The 19,135-nt window shown below is 40.6% G+C and overlaps 1 protein-coding gene across 4 annotated transcripts in view; it reads left to right on the top strand.

Annotated features, from left to right (window-relative positions):
- Positions 1-19,135, top strand: part of ANAPC10 (anaphase promoting complex subunit 10) — a 279,601-nt gene that overhangs the window by 224,254 nt on the left and 36,212 nt on the right. For all 4 annotated transcript variants that reach the window (XR_013350913.1, XR_013350912.1, XR_013350911.1 and 1 more), the window contains exon 6: positions 10,925-11,083. The gene's annotated coding sequence lies outside the window, so the exon portion shown is untranslated. The remainder of the gene's footprint in view (positions 1-10,924; positions 11,084-19,135) is intronic.

The raw sequence follows: 19,135 nt of genomic DNA, 5'->3' as shown, positions 1-19,135 counted from the left end.
ACTCCGGGAGAAGGTGCAGAACATGCCTCAAAACTGTTGCTCTTGAAGAGTGAGGTGGGTGCAAACAGCAAAATAACTAGGAATAAACTTAAGTGAAGACGTGAAAGATCTGTACTCTGAAAACTAAAACACAGATGAAAGAAATTCAAGATGATGCAAAGAAATGGAAAGACATTCCATGCTTATGGGTTGAAAGAACAAATATTGTTAAAATGTCTATACTACTCATTCTATACATTTAATGCAATCCCTATCAAAATACCAACATTATTTTTCACAGTACTAGAATAAACAATCCTAAAATTTGTATAAAACCACAAAAGACCTCGAACAGCCAAAGCAATCTTGAAAAAGAAAAACAAAACATCACAATTCCAGATTTCAAGTTATATTACAAAGTGGTAGTAATTGAAACAGTATGGTATTGTCACAAAAGTAGACACATGGATCAATGGGATAAAGCAAAAAAACCAGAAATAAACCCACAATTATATGGTCAATTCATCTTTGACAAAGCAGGAAAGAATATCTAATGGGAAAAAGACAGTTCTCTTCAACAAATGGTGTTGGGAAAACTGAACAGCAACATGCAGAAGAATGAAACTGGGCCACTTTATTATACCATACACAAAAATAAATTCAAAATGGATTAAAGACATAAGTGTGTGACCTGAAACCATAAAAAGCCTTAAAGAGAACACAGACAGTAATTTCTCTGATATTGGCTATAGCATCTTTTTTCCAGACAGGTCTCCTGAAGCAAGGGGAATAAAAGCAAAAGTAAACTATTGGGACTACATCAAAATAAGAATTTTCTGCATAATGTCCACAATAGCCAAACTGTGGAAGGAGCCTCGGTGTCCATCGAAAGATGATGGGTAAAGGAGATGTGGTTTATGTATACAATGGAATATTACTCAGCCCTTAGAAACGACGAATACCCACCATTTGCTTTGACGTGGAGGGACCTGGAGAGTATTATGCTGAGTGAAATAAGTCAATCGGAAAAGGACAAACATTATATGGTCTCATTCATTTGGGGAATATAAAAATTAGTGAAGGGGAATAAAGGGAAAGGAGAGAAAATGAGTGAAAGTATCAGTGACGGTGACAAAACATGAGAGACACCTAACTCTGGGAAATGAACAAGGGGTAGTGGAAGGGGAGGTGGGTGGGGGGGTTGGGGTGACTGGGTGATGGGCACTGAGGGGGGCACTTGATGGGATGAGCACTGAGTGTTATGCTATATGTTGGCAAATTTAACTCCAATAAAAAGAAATTAAAAAAAAGAATTTTCTGCATAGAGAAGGAAACAATCAACAAAACTAAAGATAAGAAGAATATATTTGCAAATGACATATCTAATAAAGAATCAGCATCCAAAATAAATAAAGAACTTAATTCAACACCCCAAAAACCAAATGACCCAATTAAAAAAATGGGCAGAAGATGAACAGACATTTCTCCAAAGAAGACATAGAGGTCACCAACAGACAAATGAAAAGATGCTCAACATCACTTATTATCAGAGAAATGCAAATCAAAACTATGGTGGGGTATTACATTACACCTATCAGAATCACTTAAAAACAAAAACACAACAAACAACAGGTATTATATGTGAGGATGTGGAGAAAAAGGAACCCTTTTGCACTGTTGGTGGGAATGCAAACTGGCACAGCCACTCTGGAAGACAGTGTGGAGGTTCCTCAAAAAGTTAAAAATAGAGCTACCTTACAATCCAGTAATCACAGTACTGGGTATTTACCCTCAAAATACAAAAACACTAATTCAAAGGGATACATGTATCCCTGTGTTTACTGCAGCATTATTTACAATTGCCAAAGTATGGAAGCAGCCCAATTGTCTATCAATACATGACTGGATAAAGATGTGGTATATATACAACGGAATATTATTCAGCCATAAAAAGAATGAGATCTTGCCATTTGCAACAACATGGGTAGAGCTAGAGAATATAATCCTAAGTGAAAAAGTCCGTCAGACAGAGAAAGAATAAATATCATATGATTTCACTCACATGGAATTAAAAAACCAAACAAATGAGCAAAGGAAAAAGAGAGAGAGAGAGAGAGAGAGGAGAGAGAGAGAGGCAAACCAAGAAACAAACTCTTAACTACAGAGAATAAATTGATGGTTACCGGAGGGGATGTGGGAGGGAGGATGAGTGAAATAGGGGATGAGATTAAAGAGTGCACTTATCATGATGGGAAAAAATTAGGTCATGACATCCAAGTGCTTAGCCCCATGCCTGGAAAAGCATAAAACAATGGTTGCTCACCATCAATATCATCATTGTTAAGGTGGCTACTATTACTCTGGTGGATGGCTGGGCTGCTCTGGGGGCCTGGCCCTCCACAGCTCAATGGTCAACCGTAGTAAGTCGTTTTGGTGGGGAGGCATAGATGGCACTCCCTGCCAATAATGAAACCAGTCTTTCCTACTGTGTTTATAACAGCGTTGTAAGTGTCAGTATTTGTGTGGTGAATAGGCCCATGATAACCATGTTTTTACCCAATTACAATTCAGTTTCTATCTCCTCTGACAGGAGGTTATGTTAATATTGAATCAATTCACTCAAACATAATCTTTAGAAAGAAAAAAAAAACCAGTCTTGTTAAATAAAATGCCCAGGCCACCTGTCCTGTGGTTCCTGGCTTGGGAGAATGTGTTATTCACTCACACAAAAACTCCCATCAGAGTAATTTTCCCAGAATGTGTTAATTATTTGCAATGTCTCATGCAAGCGTTGGTGACACATGATGACATCTTGGCTAAATGCACTAGGGATGAATCAAGGCTTCTCAGTCTTCTGTGCACTGGCACGGGGACCTCGTCTGTTACCTAACCATAGCTGGGCCTTCGTCCTGTAGAAGACATGCCAGGCCCAGTGGGCCCACCTGAATGAGCCTGAACCCCCAGCAGAGGGGCCCACTGGAGCATTTGGGGCTTCCTGAAGAAATGTGAGGGCCCAGGGGCGGGAAAGCACCAAAAGAAGATAGTGGTGGTGTGGATAGCACCTATTCAGCTCCCAGTTGAATCCAGACTCTGTGGGTTCAAATCCCACCTTCATCCCGTATTACCTTGTGACTTTGGACAAGTCTCTTCATATATTTACTTACTCCAGACCCCGCCTTTAGGAGTTGGAAGGTAAATGGGGGACACAGGCAAGTAAGGGCGGAAATTGCAAGAGAATGTCATGTAAACCCAGGACATAGTGAGAGAAAAGAAAAGAAAAAAAAAAAAAAGGAAGAAAGAAAAAGAGTGAGACAGGCTCAGGATTTCCCCCATCAGATCCATTTGTCACTGGCTGAAAGCTTCACATCCCCGGGAGGCCTGAGCGCTCTGCTCAGGGAGTCCCCAGTCGGAGCCTCAGCGGCGGCGGTGGGCAGCCGGGCTTCTGGGGAGCAGCCCCCGGGGACCGTCCCCGCGCGCCCGGCGAGCCGGCGGCCCTGCGGAGGAGGAAGCCTTCCCTCGCCCTTGGGCCGCGAGCCTGGGCCGCCCGCAGTCCCGCGCTGGTCGGGCCTCGGCCTGCGGTTGTGCGGTCGCAGAGCGCCTGCGGGAGCCGCCGGGCGGGGCTGCCTGGGCCCCGGGGTTGTAGGCTGCGGGCCGCCAGCTCTAGCCCCAGCGGGGGTGAGGCCCTGCGGCCCACGGCGGCCCACGGCGGCCCACGGCGGCCCCTGCTTGTGCACGCTCTCGGTCTCTCCCTCTCTCTGTCAAATAAATACATTAAATCTTAAAAAATTAAAAAGGATACATCCCAGGATCCAGACTTAAGCTTGGGCCTCCTAGTTACACGCATCCATCAATTCCCTTTGCTCAAATTATTCATTTCAACTGTTTTTTTTTGTTGTTGTTGTTGTTATTTTGAACTGGAAGAGGTTCATCTTACCATTAAAAATACTTGTAAATCATATATTACTTTCACTTTTCTTTCTCGGATTTTAACATTTTAGGATACAAATTATTATTATTATTTTTAAGTTGTAGTAAAATGTACTTAACATAAAATATACTTTTTGTCTTAGCTCAGGTTGCTATAACTGAATACCGTAACCTGAGTGGCTTAAACAGTAGAAATGTATTTCTACTTTTTTGGAAACTGGCAAGTTTGAGATCAGGGTGCCAGCATGGTTGGGTTTGGGTGCAGGCTTTCTTCCTGATTTATAGATGGCCACTTTCTCGCTCTATCCTCATGTGGCCAAAAGAACAAGAAACTTTCTTCTGTCTCTTCTTAGAAGGGCTCTAAGCCCATTCATGAAGGCTCTACTCTCACGACTTTAATTAATTCCCAAATGCCCCACCTTTGAGTAGGATCACATTGGCAATTAGGGCTTCAACACACAATTTTGGGGAGGACACAAATATTCAGTCCCTAGCACCATTTTGTCCATTTTTAAGTCTTATTAGTTCCTCCACATTGTTGTGTAACCATCACCATTATTCATCTACAGAACTTTTTCATCACCTCAACCAGAAACTCTGTGCCTATTAAACAGTAATTCTGGGGGCACCTGGGTGGCTCAGTGGGTGAGCATCTGCCTTTGGCTCAGGTTGTGATCCCAGGGTCCCGAGATCAAGTCTCACATCAGGCTCCCTGCAGGGAGCCTGCTGCTCCCTCTGCCTGTGTCTCTGCCTCTCTCCGTGTCTCTCATGAATAAAAAAATAAAATCTTTTTTAATAAACCCAATAACTCTGCATTACCCCTTTTCCTTGCCCCTGTTAACCACTGTACTACTTTTTCTCTGTGAATTTGCCTCTTCTAGATACCTTATATAAGTGGAGTTGTACAATATTCCTTGTTTTGCATATGGCTTATTTCACTTAGCATAATGTCTTCAAGGGCCATCCGTGTTGTAACATGTGTCAGAATTTCATTCCTTTTTCAGGCTGGCTACTATTCCATTGTATGTATATACTACATTTCGTTCTTCTGTTTATTTGTTGATGAACCCGTTGGGTGGTTTCCATCTTTTGGCTATTGTGAACAATGCTGCTGTGAACCTTGGGGCATGAGCACATTCTGCCAGTAGGAGCTCAGATCAGTCCTGAGGTGTCGTTCAGCGTACTCTGTGGGCAGCTGCTTCCACAGCCTCAAGATTGGCTAAGAGCCCCAATATCTCACCCTCTCATATTCCTACCTATTGCCTTATCCCTTTCAAAGTGAATTATATAAATGAATCCTGTAGTCAGACAGTTCTGTTTGATTCCTACCTCTTCCACTTACTAGACTGCTATTTGTTTATTTTCTTCCAACATTTTATTTAAATTCCTGTTACCATACAGCATCATATTGGTTGCAGGTATAGAATTTAGTGACTGAGCACTTCCATACATCACCCGGTGCTTATCACAACAAGTGTGTTCTTAATGCCCATCACCCATTTAACCCAGCCCACCACTCTCCTCCCCTCTGGTAACCAACAGTTTGTTCTCTATAGTTATGAGTCTGTTTCTTGTTTGCCTCTCTTTTTTTCCCCCTGTTCATTAATTTTGTCTTTCTCTGATTGACTTGTTTTGATTAGGATAATATTCTCTAGCTCCATCCACATCATTGCCAATGGTAAGATTTCATTCTTTTTATGGCTGAATAATATTCCATTGTATTAGATACATCACATCTTTATCCAGTCAGCAGTCAATGGACATTTTGCCACTTACTAGCTTTGAACCTTTGACTAGTTATTTAACAATCACAACTATACCCATTAACAATTATTTTAATATCTACCAATATTAAAATAGGATTTTGTGCAAGCACCAAAATCCACCTCTGACTAATATATACAAAAAAAAAAAAAAAAAAGAATAAAACAAAAGGACATTTTCCCCAAACTGATGGGGAAACAGACTTGAAAAAAGGAATATTTAGTCACTAGGGGGATCCCTGGGTGGCGCAGCGGTTTGGCGCCTGCCTTTGGCCCAGGGTGCGATCCTGGAGACCCGGGATCGAATCCCACGTCGGGCTCCCGGTGCATGGAGCCTGCTTCTCCCTCTGCCTATGTCTCTGCCTCTCTCTCTCTCTCTCTCCCTGTGTGACTATCATAAATAAATAAAGAAAAAATATTTAAAAAAAAAATAAATAGTCACTAGGGGGCTACTCCTGGAGTGACAGAAACCAGCAATTACATCTCTCATTGAGTCATTTCCCTTAAGATTTTAAGTTGCAGAAGAGGGAGTCTGATAGAGTTGATCCTATACCCATTCATCTGTTGGCTGGGGTCAGGCTAGAGTGAGTGGGGAAAGGAGTGGTCATGAAAGGCGGGTGGTCAGTAATAAGAGAAAGGATGTTCCAGGATCCCTTTGACCTCTGAAGACCAATCAGAGCATCTGAATTTACCATCCCACTAATATGGTACACAGTTGTAATCCCCCAAAGGAAATTAGAGTGCTTCTGGGACACCATTTAATTTTTTTCATATATACCCTAAAATAGAATGAAAACTCTTAAATTAGAGTGGTGTTTCTCAAATTTTAATGTGCATATGAATTACCTGGGGATCTTGTTAAAATACAAATTCTGATTCAGTAGATCAGAGGCAAGCCTGAGATTTGCATGTAACAAACTCACAGGTCGATGCCTTTGGTGCTGACCTATGAACAACATTGTGAGAACAAGGCATTGGAAAATTGTGTGTGGAGCAACAGTTTGATACTAATAATCATCTTTTTATTTTTATGTTATATATAATTCAAAACTTTAAATTTCTTTTATTGAGATACAATTCATATACTTTAGAACTTATCTGTTTATACTGTACAGGTCAATGGCATATTGTGTATTCACACGGTTGGGTAAATACCACCACTATCTAATTTCAGAACATTTCATAATCCCCAAAAGAATTCTCCCATGAGTAGTCATTCACCACTTCTCCCTTTCCTCAGCTCCTGGCATCCACCAAACGACCCTCTGTCTCCATGGAGTTGCCTATTCCTGATATTTCATATAAATGAAGTCATATAATGTGTCACCTTTTATGTCTGACTGCTTTAAGTTAGCATAATGTCTTCAAGGTTCATCCATTCAGGGCAAGCCTGAGCCTTCAAATCTTTTTATGGCTGAACAATATTCCATTGAATGGACATCTCACCTTTTGTTTATCCTCTCATCATTTGAGGTTATTTCCATTTTTTTTTACTATTATGAATAGCGATGTGACATTTGTGTGCATATTTACGTGTTTACATACTTCAGATCTCTTACATATATCTAAGAGTGAAACTCTATGTTTAACTTTTTGAGAAAGTACCAAACCTTTTCACACAGAGCTGCTTCATTTTACACACCCACCAACAACGTCTGAAGGCTTTCATGCTCCACATCCTCATCGACACTTGTTACTATCAGTCTTTGATTATAATTATTCTAGTGAGTATAAAGTGGTATCCTACTGTGGTTTTTGCATTTCTCTAATGACTAATCATGGTAAGCATTTTTTCATGTGCTTATTGGCCATTTATGTATTTCCTTTGAAAAAATATCAACTAAAATCTTTTGTCCATTTTTAATGGTGTTATTTAATCTTTTTATTATTTAGTTGTAAGAATTCCTTAAGTCTGGATACTGTTTGTTCAAAAGACCATTCTTTTCACCCATTGAATGTTGTTGGCAGCCTTGTCTAAATCAACTGACCATAGATGTGTGGGTTTATTTCTGGACCCTCAATTCTGTACCATTGATCTATCCTTATGCTGGTACCACAGAGTCTTAATTACTATAGCTTTAGAGTAAATTTGAAATTAAGAAATGTAAGTTCTCCACCTTGGTTCTTCAGTAAATTATTTTGGGTATCCTTTTGTCCCTTGCATTTCCATAAGACTTTTAGAATCATCTTGTTAATTTGTCAAAAAGGAAAATTTCTTTGGGTTTAGTTTTCTTTCTTTCTTTCTTTCTTTCTTTCTTTCTTTCTTTCTTTCTTTCTTTCTTTCTTTCTTTCAAAGATTTTATTTATTTATTCATGAGAGACACACAGAGAGAGAGAGACACAGGCTGAGAGAGAAGCAGGCTCCATGCAGGGAGCCCGATGCAGGACTCTATCCTGGGACTCTGGGATCATGCCCTGGGCCGAAGGCAGATACTCAACTGCTGAGCCACCTGGGCATCCATTAGTTTTCTTTTCTTAGGGTGGAAGAGTAGTTATTAATTTGAGATCATCTATCTTTCTTTAAAAAAAAAAAAGGTTGTATTTATTTATTTGAGATAGAGAGAGCATGAGCAGGAGGGAGGAGCAGAGGGAGAAGAAGCAGACTCTCCACTGAGCAGGGAGCCTGACATGGGGCTTGATCCTGGTATTCTGGAATCATGACCTGAGCTGTAGGCAGATGCTTAACCAACTGGTGCCCCTGAGATCGTCTTTCTTAATATAGGCATTTTACGGCTATAAATTTCCCTCTAAGTTATGGTTAACTTAGTCTCATAAGTTATGGTATGCTCACCTCGTAAGTTATGGTATGTTGTGTTTTAACTGCATCTCATAAGTTATGGTATGTTGTGTTTTAGGTTTATTCATCTCTAAGCATTTTCTGATTTTCCTGCGATTTCTTCTTTGAAGCAGTTTCTTAAGAAGGTGTTTAATTTTCACACTTTTGTGACATTTTCAAATTTCCTTCTGTTATTGATTTCTAATTTTATTCTTTTGTGCTCAGAAAAGATACTTGGTATGATTTTACACCTTTCAAATTTATTGATATTTGTATCAATAAAAACATTGAGAGCCTGGAGAATATCTCATGTACATTTGAGAAGAATGTGCATTCTCCCATTCTTGAGTAAAATGTTCTCTCCATTAGGTGTGATTGGCTTAGAATGCATTTCAAGTCTTCTATTTAATTGTTGATTTTTTTTTTGTCTCTTGTTCTATTATTGAAAGTGGAGTATTTGAAGTCTTCAACTATTATTGTTGAATTGTCTATTTCTCCCTTCAATCCTGTCACTTGTTGCTTCATGTTTTTTTGGTGTTCTATTGTTAGGTGCTGTTGTCATTTAAATCAGAGAGGAGGGAAAAAGAAGAGTTATAAACAAAATTTCATTTATTCTGTCTTTTATTTTTATCCATATACTTGCCTTTATAGGCCCTCTTTTTTCTTTATGTAAATTTAAGTTACTGTCTAGTGTCCTTTCATTTCACCCAGAAGGACTCTGCTATTTTTTGTAGGGCAAGCCTCAGGTTCATTTACTGGCTTCTTATTTAATTTTTTTTAGAAAGAAGATGATGTAACCATAGAAGTGGCTATGAAATCTTTAGAGATAACTGATTAAATGATAAAACAAAAATTAGTCCTTGTTATAAAAAATATTTTGCATTCTTTGGAAATACTGTAGTTCTTTTATTTTGATCCAGTTCTATAGGTTCTCTTGTTTCTAAAACTGAAAAAAAAAATTCTGTAAGAGTGATGGAAAAACCTTTCTTGAATGTAGCAATACTAACAATTAAATTATGAAAAGCACTTCAGTCTTCAATTGTGAAATAAATTCTTCATGAAATCAAATCTAAGTCGGTAAACAATGGTGTTTGTTTTAAAAAAAAACCTGAACAAATAATGGCAAGTTTGGATAAAGACACAGAACATAATTCTCGAATATTGAGTGGTAGGATTGTCTTTCATAACTCCTTCCAAAGTGTTTTATACATATTAATTTAAACATCACAAGTGTTCACTGGTAGATCATTTATCCACAAGTGTTTGCCAGTAGATCGTTTGTCTCAGAGATAGAGGATGGAATTGAAGATACAATTAATATTGGAGCCTGGAATCATAATTTTTTTTACCAGAAGCAAATGTTGTTTCTCTCAGAATAGCCCTGGACCTTTGGAGAGGGCTAGTGGCCTAGTAGCGTTTGCATTTAATCATGGACAGAGAAGAATCTAAAATCGGCCTTGGCAAATGGCAAGTGTATTTAGTGGCCTTGCACCATAGAAACATGTCAATTTGCGATGTACAGTAATCCCACACTATTTCTGATCTTGCCCATCACAGACTCTCTTGTTTCCTTAGCCAGGTAGACAGGGAGGCAAGTTCCCTTCTTCAAGTCACTGAGGAACTGACTGCTGTCATAACACATCTGTTGTTATCATTTGGGCCAAGCAAGCATTGTTGATCTTATTCATGAATACTACTATGCTCAAAGTTCTTCTGGAGAGCTCCTTCCCAATGTGACTCATCAGGAAGTTTTCTCAGAAACTTAGTGGCTATCTGTGAGGTCCAGCCACTAATGATCTACCTTCCTGTTCAGGCAGGATATTTTCCTTTTGCCAAATAAAGAAATTCTTTTTATAAAGAGTCTTCCTGCTGAGCTTTTGGAGGATTAAGTGCCTAGTTGAGTGCCCTCCACCAGGAAAAGCTGGAATGGATTTAGTTTATTTCTTAACTTTGTGGATTCCACCCATAGTTGAGGGCTTGATCTTAAGTCTTACGTATCTTGAATGTGATGCATTGAACAGGAAGAGTAGAACAACCCTTTTCAATAAATCTTGATACTTTATGAATATCAGGTCTAATGCTAACCCAATATGATTATTCAAGTGAAGTCTTGTTGACAGAGGAGCTATTTTTCTCAAGGTCTCTCCATCTAGCAGGGTACCAGAGGTCTAGTTTATTTACTTCTTCCACTAGGTGGCAGGACTTTTAAGCAATGTTGGTAATGTGTCCCAGAAAGTTCTCTTGGAACAGAGAAGTTAGAATTGTCAACATTTGATGCAGGTCAAGAAGTTTAACTGGATTATGCGTCTGGGTTTCTATGATTACCTTGCTCTACATTCCTCCCTGTAATGCAGTTTATTTTTCCAGACAAACAATGCATTAGAATGTGTTTTTGCTTTTGGCATGATGTCTCCATTGCAGAAATTATTTTAATCACAGAAATTTGACTGAAACATCTGTGGTTTCTTGTTTTCAACAGGAAAGAGGAGTGCACTCTGGACTCTGAAATGATAAAGGATAGAATCTTTCATTTCCATCTTGAAATTTCAAGGGAGGAGGATGGAGTGTTGGTGCTGGTGGGAGAAGGTTGGAGTGTTTGGGTCTGAATAGAATGAAACTACATAAAAGGAAATAAAAGGTATGATATTTAAGATGTGGCAAATACTACAAATGTAACACAGAGTCAGTTGCTTCTATTAAGGAGTATCTCATGGATTATTGGGTTCAAATTATGTTTTGGACATTTTGGCCCATGATTCAGTGTGAGTGGCATTTGGGGTGATCCTGGCTAATTGAGAAATTAGTCAAGATATGTTAGAAATCATGTCATCGAATACAAGTGAAAAATATTTTCCCAGCTATCTGAAAGCAAACTGGTGAAAAATGAAAAAGTCAAATTACCATAAATGCTTTAACTTTTGTTATGGGCAGTTGTGAATAGCATCACTCACTCTCAGATAACTGAAGCTTGAGTTGCATGAAATAAGCTTTTGGAATTAAGTTGATGGGTGGTCTTTATTTTACTTTGTTACTCTGGCACTTGGGTACCAATACTTAATATTCACGATTAAGTCCAAGGAGGAAAATGCTTGAAATTACAACCTTCTTTTGTGTTTGGGGAAGAATCTAGTTTCAGCCAAGTTTTTCATTTAACCAACATGTTTTAACCTTCCCTAACAGAGAAGGAGTAGAGTTCCAAGTACTATTAGATGTTTACCTTTGGTTCACTTGCTGTAGAATGCAACAGGTTTACGGATGTGTCTCCAATACGAAGACAGGGAACCTGTTCCTTTCTCTCTCCTGCAACACAAACGTCACAAAAGCCTATATAGGCTATTATATAATGCAGATCCAGCTGTTGGGAAAATTCAGGCATAAACACTCCCCAAACATATCCTCTATTGTCTCCTTGGCTGCTCCCATGAATGTCTGGCTCTCACAGACAGGTGCCCTTATTTATAAACACCCTCCATGAAGATAGCCAAAGGTGTAAGGTGTGCCTGTCAGGGTGAGTGATGGGTGCGGTAGGGCCGAGTAAATGGGTGGGACGGTAGGGAGTTGAAACATGATCTCTTCTAATCTCTTGGCCTAGGACACCTGGAAGCTCCTCCTGCCACTTCCCACTTACAGTCCCTGTTTTTTTCAGATCTGGGAGGTGGAGAGAAGTAAATAAATAGTCTGTGTCTGTGGAGGGGGGGATGGGATGAAGAGACATTTGGGGAGTTTAATCCCAGTCAGTGAATTTCAAAAAGCCTCTCATGCGTGAAAACAAAGCTCTCAAGGGGTGGTTCTTTGAGTTTCACCTTGGTGGCCCTTGCAGCACTGCAGGTCCTGCCTTTGACCCACTGCTCTGCCAGCCATGCTTCTTTTGCCTCTTGAAATTCCCTGGGTGGTGGAAGCTAGGGTGAGGTAGGGAAATACTTGAAAAGAATGACCACTATGAAATCTTCTTAGTCGGCTGTGTAAGCCGACCCCTTTGGTGACTTTTGAAACATTGGTTGGATCCATCACACACTGGTTTTCAGACCTGTAAAATGCAATTATTCTCTTATCCTCTATTTTGATTTCATGTTAGTATTCATTGAATTCAATAGTTTGTGCCTGATAAAGTGTTATGATCTCATGACTCTGCATGCTTTTGTCTTGAGGGAGGAAACTTGGGCAGCCCCAGTGGCACAGCGGTTTAGTGCCGCCTGCAGCCCAGGGTGTGATCCTGGAGACCCGGGATCGAGTCCCACGTGGGGCTCCCTGCCTGGAGCCTGCTTCTCCCTCTGCCTGTGTCTCTGCCTCTCTCTCTGTGTCTCTCATGAATAAATAAATAAAATCTTTAAAAAGAGAGAGAGAGAAAGGAAACTTGACTTTGATACCATTAATAAGCTAAGTTTTTTCTAAGAGGCAAAACCTTGTACAAACAAGTTCATCCGCCATAAAGGCAAGGCTTTGGAACTAGGCACATTTGATTTAAATTTCCAAGTCAGCATTTATTACACATAAATGATCCGGGACAAGTTATCTTCTTTGTGCCTTAGTTTCCTCCCTAAGAAGGGATACAATCTCCCTCTTTTTTTTTTTTTTTTTTTTTTACAATCTCCCTCTTTAAGTGCCATGGCTGAGTGCCTAATATTAAGTGTGGAGCATACAGTCTCATGCAGAATATGGGCTCGGTGCCTGCCAACTCCTGATTTGTGACAGCACCTGTTTTAAAACAAGGATCAATCATGAAGCAGCACCTCTAAAATGTTGTCTTCTTGGTCAAATTTTAATCACAGGAGAAAAGGTTTTCCTGGATGTATTGGAGTGTTCTGTTTTCCCTCTCCTGGAAGAAACCCTAGGTACAAGAAGGGCAGTTAAAGACAATGTTTGGCGAATGGGAAATGAGTAGAACACAACTGGTGTCCTAATCAGGAAGATTTTTTCTTCTTCTGGTCATAGAATTTTCATTTGCCCCTATTAATACCATTTCAAGAGATGAAAGTGTGTATGTGCCTTTCTCTACCCATGTGACCGCATCTTGGAAGATACTTATGTACTCCTACCTGTTTGACAAGAATCTCATTCTGAGGTTTAGAAAATATTAGGACTGGGAGAAACTATCCTTATTTTAAAAACAGAATGTTGGAGGACTTAGAAGGAGTTTGAGAACCTGGAGATGCCAGACAGTGAGTTCACAACAGAGCAGGATTTAAAATCCAGAGTATTTGATTTTTAATCCAAAACCCTGTATTTCAGAAAGGGTGATTCATTGCAAGTAGTTGTGTGTTTCTTCTCTTAGCTGCTACTCTTGGTTGATGAGAAAGATGAAAGCTGACATTAAGAAGGTAGGCTTGGGACGCCTGGGTGTCTCAGCAGTTGAGCGTTCGCCTTAGGCTCAGGTCATGATCCTGGGGTCCCAGGATTGAGTCCCACATTGGGCTCCCTGTGCGGAGCCTGCTTCTCCCTCTACCTGTGTCTCTGCCTCTCATAAATAAATAAAATCTTAAAAAAAAAAAAAAAAAGAAGGTGGCCTTTTTTGCTTGTCTTCAAACAATCCTTTATTGACTTGAAAGAGAAGAGGCAGATGGATTCCCAGGGCCAAAAAGGCAAGAATCAAGAATGGCTTTTCCAGGCTGCAATCACCCTGGAAGTTTCTGTTTGGGGCAAATATTGGAATATTGAATCTCAAGTTTGCCATTTATTCTATCAATTAATGATAAGCACAGACTCACTGATTTGAGGAGCATCTAATTAATATAATTTGTGGGAAATCAGAGGCATATTTATTAAAGATGTATGAGGAACTATCTCACATGGGTATGTTTTGATTAGTGTCTGAAACTAAATCATAGTGAGATTTCTCAGGCTTTACAACTATGCATTAAAAATTAACAACGAATCTCTGGCCAAAATCTTCTCTCTAACCTGTGTTCCATATCTTATTCCAAGAGCAGCATACTTGGCCAAGCATACCGGATGGGACATCTGCAACAGGGATTGGAAAGGAGAATTTTGCCCTCAGTTTGAAGGTGTTATTTTTCCCATGGTTTGATTTGCCTGGCATTCTTTGCCTGGCATTTTTTTTTTTTTCCTTTGCCTTTGCAAGGAAAGGGAGAAATGAGGAGTGTTAGTTGCTGACGAAGTCAAGAGGGCGCTGAGGCTGGCTGGGTTTATTACTTTTGGCCGATAAATAGTGTGATGTGGTTTTACTTCCTATTTGTAGAGCCTTTCTAGAAACCTGGGCCCTGTTCTTCAGTGAGTCCTTCTTGTCGGCTTATATACATATTAAAAGAGAGAGAATGAAAGTCCAAAAGAAGGAAAGGAATTTTAAAAAGCAGTTTCTTCAAGAGAACAGGGAATCCCACGGGGAAGCAATGGAATCAGAAGGGATAGCACAGAAGATGATTATCAGCATGTCAAGTGTGCCTGTCTTTCCAGGATAGAATTTGTGGAATTTGCATGCGTCATGTCCCTCTCCTCGCCCACTGGAGGTACTAATAATGAAAACAACAGCATCAGAGAGGACGTTTGTGCACATCCCAGTTCATCAGTGACTTGTTTGCACATATTATTTCATTTAAATGATGAAGGTATGGAGCACAAAGCAAACTTTTTGAGATTTTGTATTGAAAGCCCCCAGGGCTTAGGCCCCAGGATGTCACTCCAGTGCAGCACAGAGCGGGAGTACGTGGCCCCGGGATCTAGGTATCTGGTTTTGGTTCTGCTCTGTCATCAAAGCCTTGAATACAGCATAAGCCCCCATCTGTTTTCTCATCTTTATTATTATTTTTTTAATTATTTATTCATTCATGAGAGACACAGGGAGAGAGAGAGGCAGAGACACAGGCAGAGGGAGAAGCAGGCTCCATGCAGGGAGCCCCATGTGGGACTTGATCCCGGGTCCCCAGGATCACGCCCTGGGCTGAAGGCGGCGCTAAACCACTGAGCCACCCGGGCTGCCCATGTTTTCTCATCTTTAATACAATAAAATTACATGAGATGATCTTTAAGAATCCTTCCAGCACTAACAGTCTAATTCTATGATCTGTTTCCCTTGATGGGGAGAAGTTTTCATCTTAGACAAGGCATCATTAGAATGTTGAAAGGCTATCTCTGGAGAGCCTGGGTGGCTCAGTTGGTTAAGCACCTGACTCTTGATCTCAGTTCAGGTCTTGATCTCAGGGTCATGAGTTCAGGCCCTGCATTGGAGCCTACTTAGGAAAAAAAGAAAAAAAAAAGAAAAAGAAAGGCTGTCTCTGCTCTTGGAGGAAACTGTATTGCAGCCAGCAGTTTGTTCAGAGGTTTATACTTGGTTTACAAAACCATTATCTTTTCAAGCATGCAACTAGCTAAAAAAATTGCCTTCATCACCACCATTCTATTTTGAAAGAGAAAATTCTCCTTGAAAAGATTTAAGTGGGAGTGTGTACTGCACATATTGTGTAACTACCCCACCGTGTAACAAGTCTAACAAAAACAAGGATCATTTATTGGATGCTGCAAGCCAAGTCTTTTTGAATGTAATTCTAAGCCAGGAATATCTTCAATCTGCACACATAAATACTTATGTTACTTAAAAAGAAATTTCTACATGGCTAGGCAAATATAGGAAAATGAAGAGCATGTGTGCATACACGAAAGGACGAGCTAACTGTGTTTCAGCAATGTTCTGGGGTGTGTGTGGGTGTGTGAGAGAGAGAGAGAGAGAGAGAAAGAGAGAGAGAAAGGAAAAGAGATTTAGGGAAGGTGGCAATGAATAAAAGAACGAGTATTGTAAATTCAGAGTTAAAAAATAAAATTGTAAGAATCTTGCTTCTTTAACCTGGAATGTAAGATTCCACTACATACTTGTTCATTTTACACAAGCCTTGAAAGGTGATCTTAAAACCAATGAGAGCAAATTCAAAATAGCATGAGAGAGGGAAAAGTCCAGTCAGAGTATTGTCTTTCGTAGACCATCCGTTTCCAAGGTTTGGAGTTTTTACGTATATTTCTCCTTAGCTTCAGAAAACTTTGTATTTTGTCACTGGGAGCTAGATGGTTTCCTAACACCAACTATGTGCTCTTCTTTTTTAGTAGCTTATTATTCATTTTAAGGATTCTTTTTCATAAACAAACATTTAAAAAATAAACTTATTGGGCCACCTGGGTGGCTCAGTTGGTTGAGCATCTGACTCTTGATTTCAGCTCAGGTCATGATCTCAGGGCCATGGGATCAAGCCCTGCATCAGGCTCCACACTTGGCAGGGAGTCTGCCTGAAGAAACTCTCCCTCTGCCCTTCTCCCCTTGTGCACATGTGTGCTCTCCTGCTCAAGTAAATACATCTTCTTTTTTTTTTTTTTAAGATTTTTAAAAAATATTTTATTTATTTATTTATTCATGAGAGAGAGAAAAAAGAGAGAGAGAGAGAGAGACAGAGAGACAGAGACACAGGCAGAGGGAGAAGCAGGCTCCATGCAGGGAGCCCGACATGGGATTCCATCCTGGGTCTCCAGGATCATACCCTGGGCTGAAGGTGGTGCTAAACCGCTGAGCCACCCAGGCTGCCCTCAAGTAAATACATCTTTAAAAAAAAATGAAAATAAAAAACAAATCTATTATTTTGGCATAGTCTTAGAATCGTGGAAAAGTTGCTAAGATAGTGTGATGAGTTTCTAAACATCTGTCCCCGTTTCCCCAGTGTTACATCTACACTGCGATGCACATTACACAAAACTAAGAAATCGATATTGGCATGTTGTTATTAACTGAACTCCAGACTTTGTATGGATTTTACCTTTTTTCCACTCATGGCCTTTTTCTCTTTCAGAATCCAAACCAGAATACCATGCCGCATTTGGCTGGCCACGTTTCCTATGGGCAGGCAGAAGGGTCCACAGATTCCTCTAAGAAGCATTGCCTTTCATCTAGAGTTCCCCTCCACACGGTTCTAGAGGCACAGTGCTTATCTAGCCACCGATTGCCCCCAAAGTGGCTTTGGCTGTCCCCCTTGCCGTACCATGTGCAGAGCCCAGCCAGGGCGCTGGCTCATCAGGTTGTATTGCAGGCCCCCTGGCAGGGGATGGAAGTCAGTGTGCACCAAAGCCGTGTGTCAGGGACAGGAGCGACGCTGCACGTTCAACTGGTGTGCTGTGTTTCGCATGGGTGCATGGTAGCGACTGAAGGAGCTCTGAGGCCTTTGTTCATAGCTGGTAGGGCTGGGCCCGAAGCCATGAGCCCATGAGGCAAAGGTTGATTCTGTGTGGGTAACCACGGTCTTTCCAGGCCCACCTCGTGCCTGGCACAAAGCGGGCTCCTAATAAATATTTGTTGACTGGATGAAGGCACAGAGAAGTGAGCCGCTGCAGGGCTGCAGGAACACCAGCAAAGCCAGGGAACCCCGCGGTTGGCCAAGGAAGGCATCTGGCGGGCTCCCTCCCCACCCAGGCAGCCTTGGCAGGGAGCAGGAAGGAATCCTCCCCAGCGGGGGGCAGTTTGGAGCTCCTCAGCTGTTCCTAGTTGGAAGGCTCCCTTCACTACATCACACCTGGCTGTATTTCAAAGATTAATGAACAGCATCTTGTCAGATTTAATATATTGCATTTGGGGAGTTGACTTTGACGATGTAATCATAAATTCCCTGAGCTGCGAATTATACCTTAAGGACTTCAATGAAGTTCTAGTGAGAACCAAAGAAACAGGAATCACTATAAAATGTAAAAAGTGCCAGTTTTGAGAGAAAACTGTAAATTTTCTAGGACATTAGGTTTCAAAAGAAGGATTACACACAGACTAAACAAAGTAGAAGTCATAAAAATTTAAAGACACCACAAAACATAACAAAAATAAGATCCTTTTTAGTTATGACAGAATTCTAAAAGGAAACTTACACCAAATTATGCCACCCAAGCAGAGCCATTAATTAACCTAATGAGAAAATATGTTCCATTTCCATGGCCAAAGCATGTCAGGAAGTCTTTGACATTTTAAAATAGGAAAGAAAGAGAGAGGGAGAAAGAGACAGAGACAGAAAGAAAAAGAAAAAGAAGAAAAAGAAAAAAAAAAAGGAAAGAAAGGAGAGAGAGAAGAAAAGAAAGAAAAGCAATCACAGCATTCTAAAAAGCTTTAGATATTAACTTATCAGTTCAGAAAACCTGAGGTACTTTTGATAACATCCTCAATGACCCCCTTGGGGAAATTTTTGTAATTGTTGCATAAATAAAATGTGGATTACAAAAGTGGTATTGGGAAACTCATAGGGAACCATCAGGAAACCAAGTATCAGGATCTTAAGTGTAAGCTTAGCCACTGACCCTCAGGCAGCACATCACAAGATGAATTTGAGCAACATGGAGAGAGCTGGAACCTCCCTTCAACCCTGCTCCCCTCAAACCAACACCAACCCCGTCGAAAGACTAGCACAGGACATGAAGAGAGAAAAATACACATTCTGACGCAAAAACAACATTTCCGGAAGCCTGCCCTCTTTCTGTTGCCTGGGAATTCTGCTGGTTTCGTGATTAATGTCGCTTACATCACAAGCAGAGTTGTTTCCTCTCAGGATGACCTTTTTCTTTTTAATTCCCCTCTTCCAGAGCGCCCTTGGGCACCCAAATCTCTCTTGGTGCGCTGAGCCCTGAGCCCAGTCAGAAGCTCCGATGAGGCCTGGGCAAACACACTCTCTTCTCTCTCGTCTGATGAGGATTGGAGACCATGATGTTTCTGTTTCACTGAAGT

The sequence above is a fragment of the Canis aureus genome, chromosome 13 (assembly GCF_053574225.1).
Source record: "Canis aureus isolate CA01 chromosome 13, VMU_Caureus_v.1.0, whole genome shotgun sequence".
In the NCBI taxonomy this organism is placed as follows: Eukaryota; Metazoa; Chordata; class Mammalia; order Carnivora; family Canidae; genus Canis; species Canis aureus.
The sequence above is the reverse complement of the archived record's forward strand: the minus strand, read 5'-3'. Positions and strand labels throughout refer to the sequence as shown.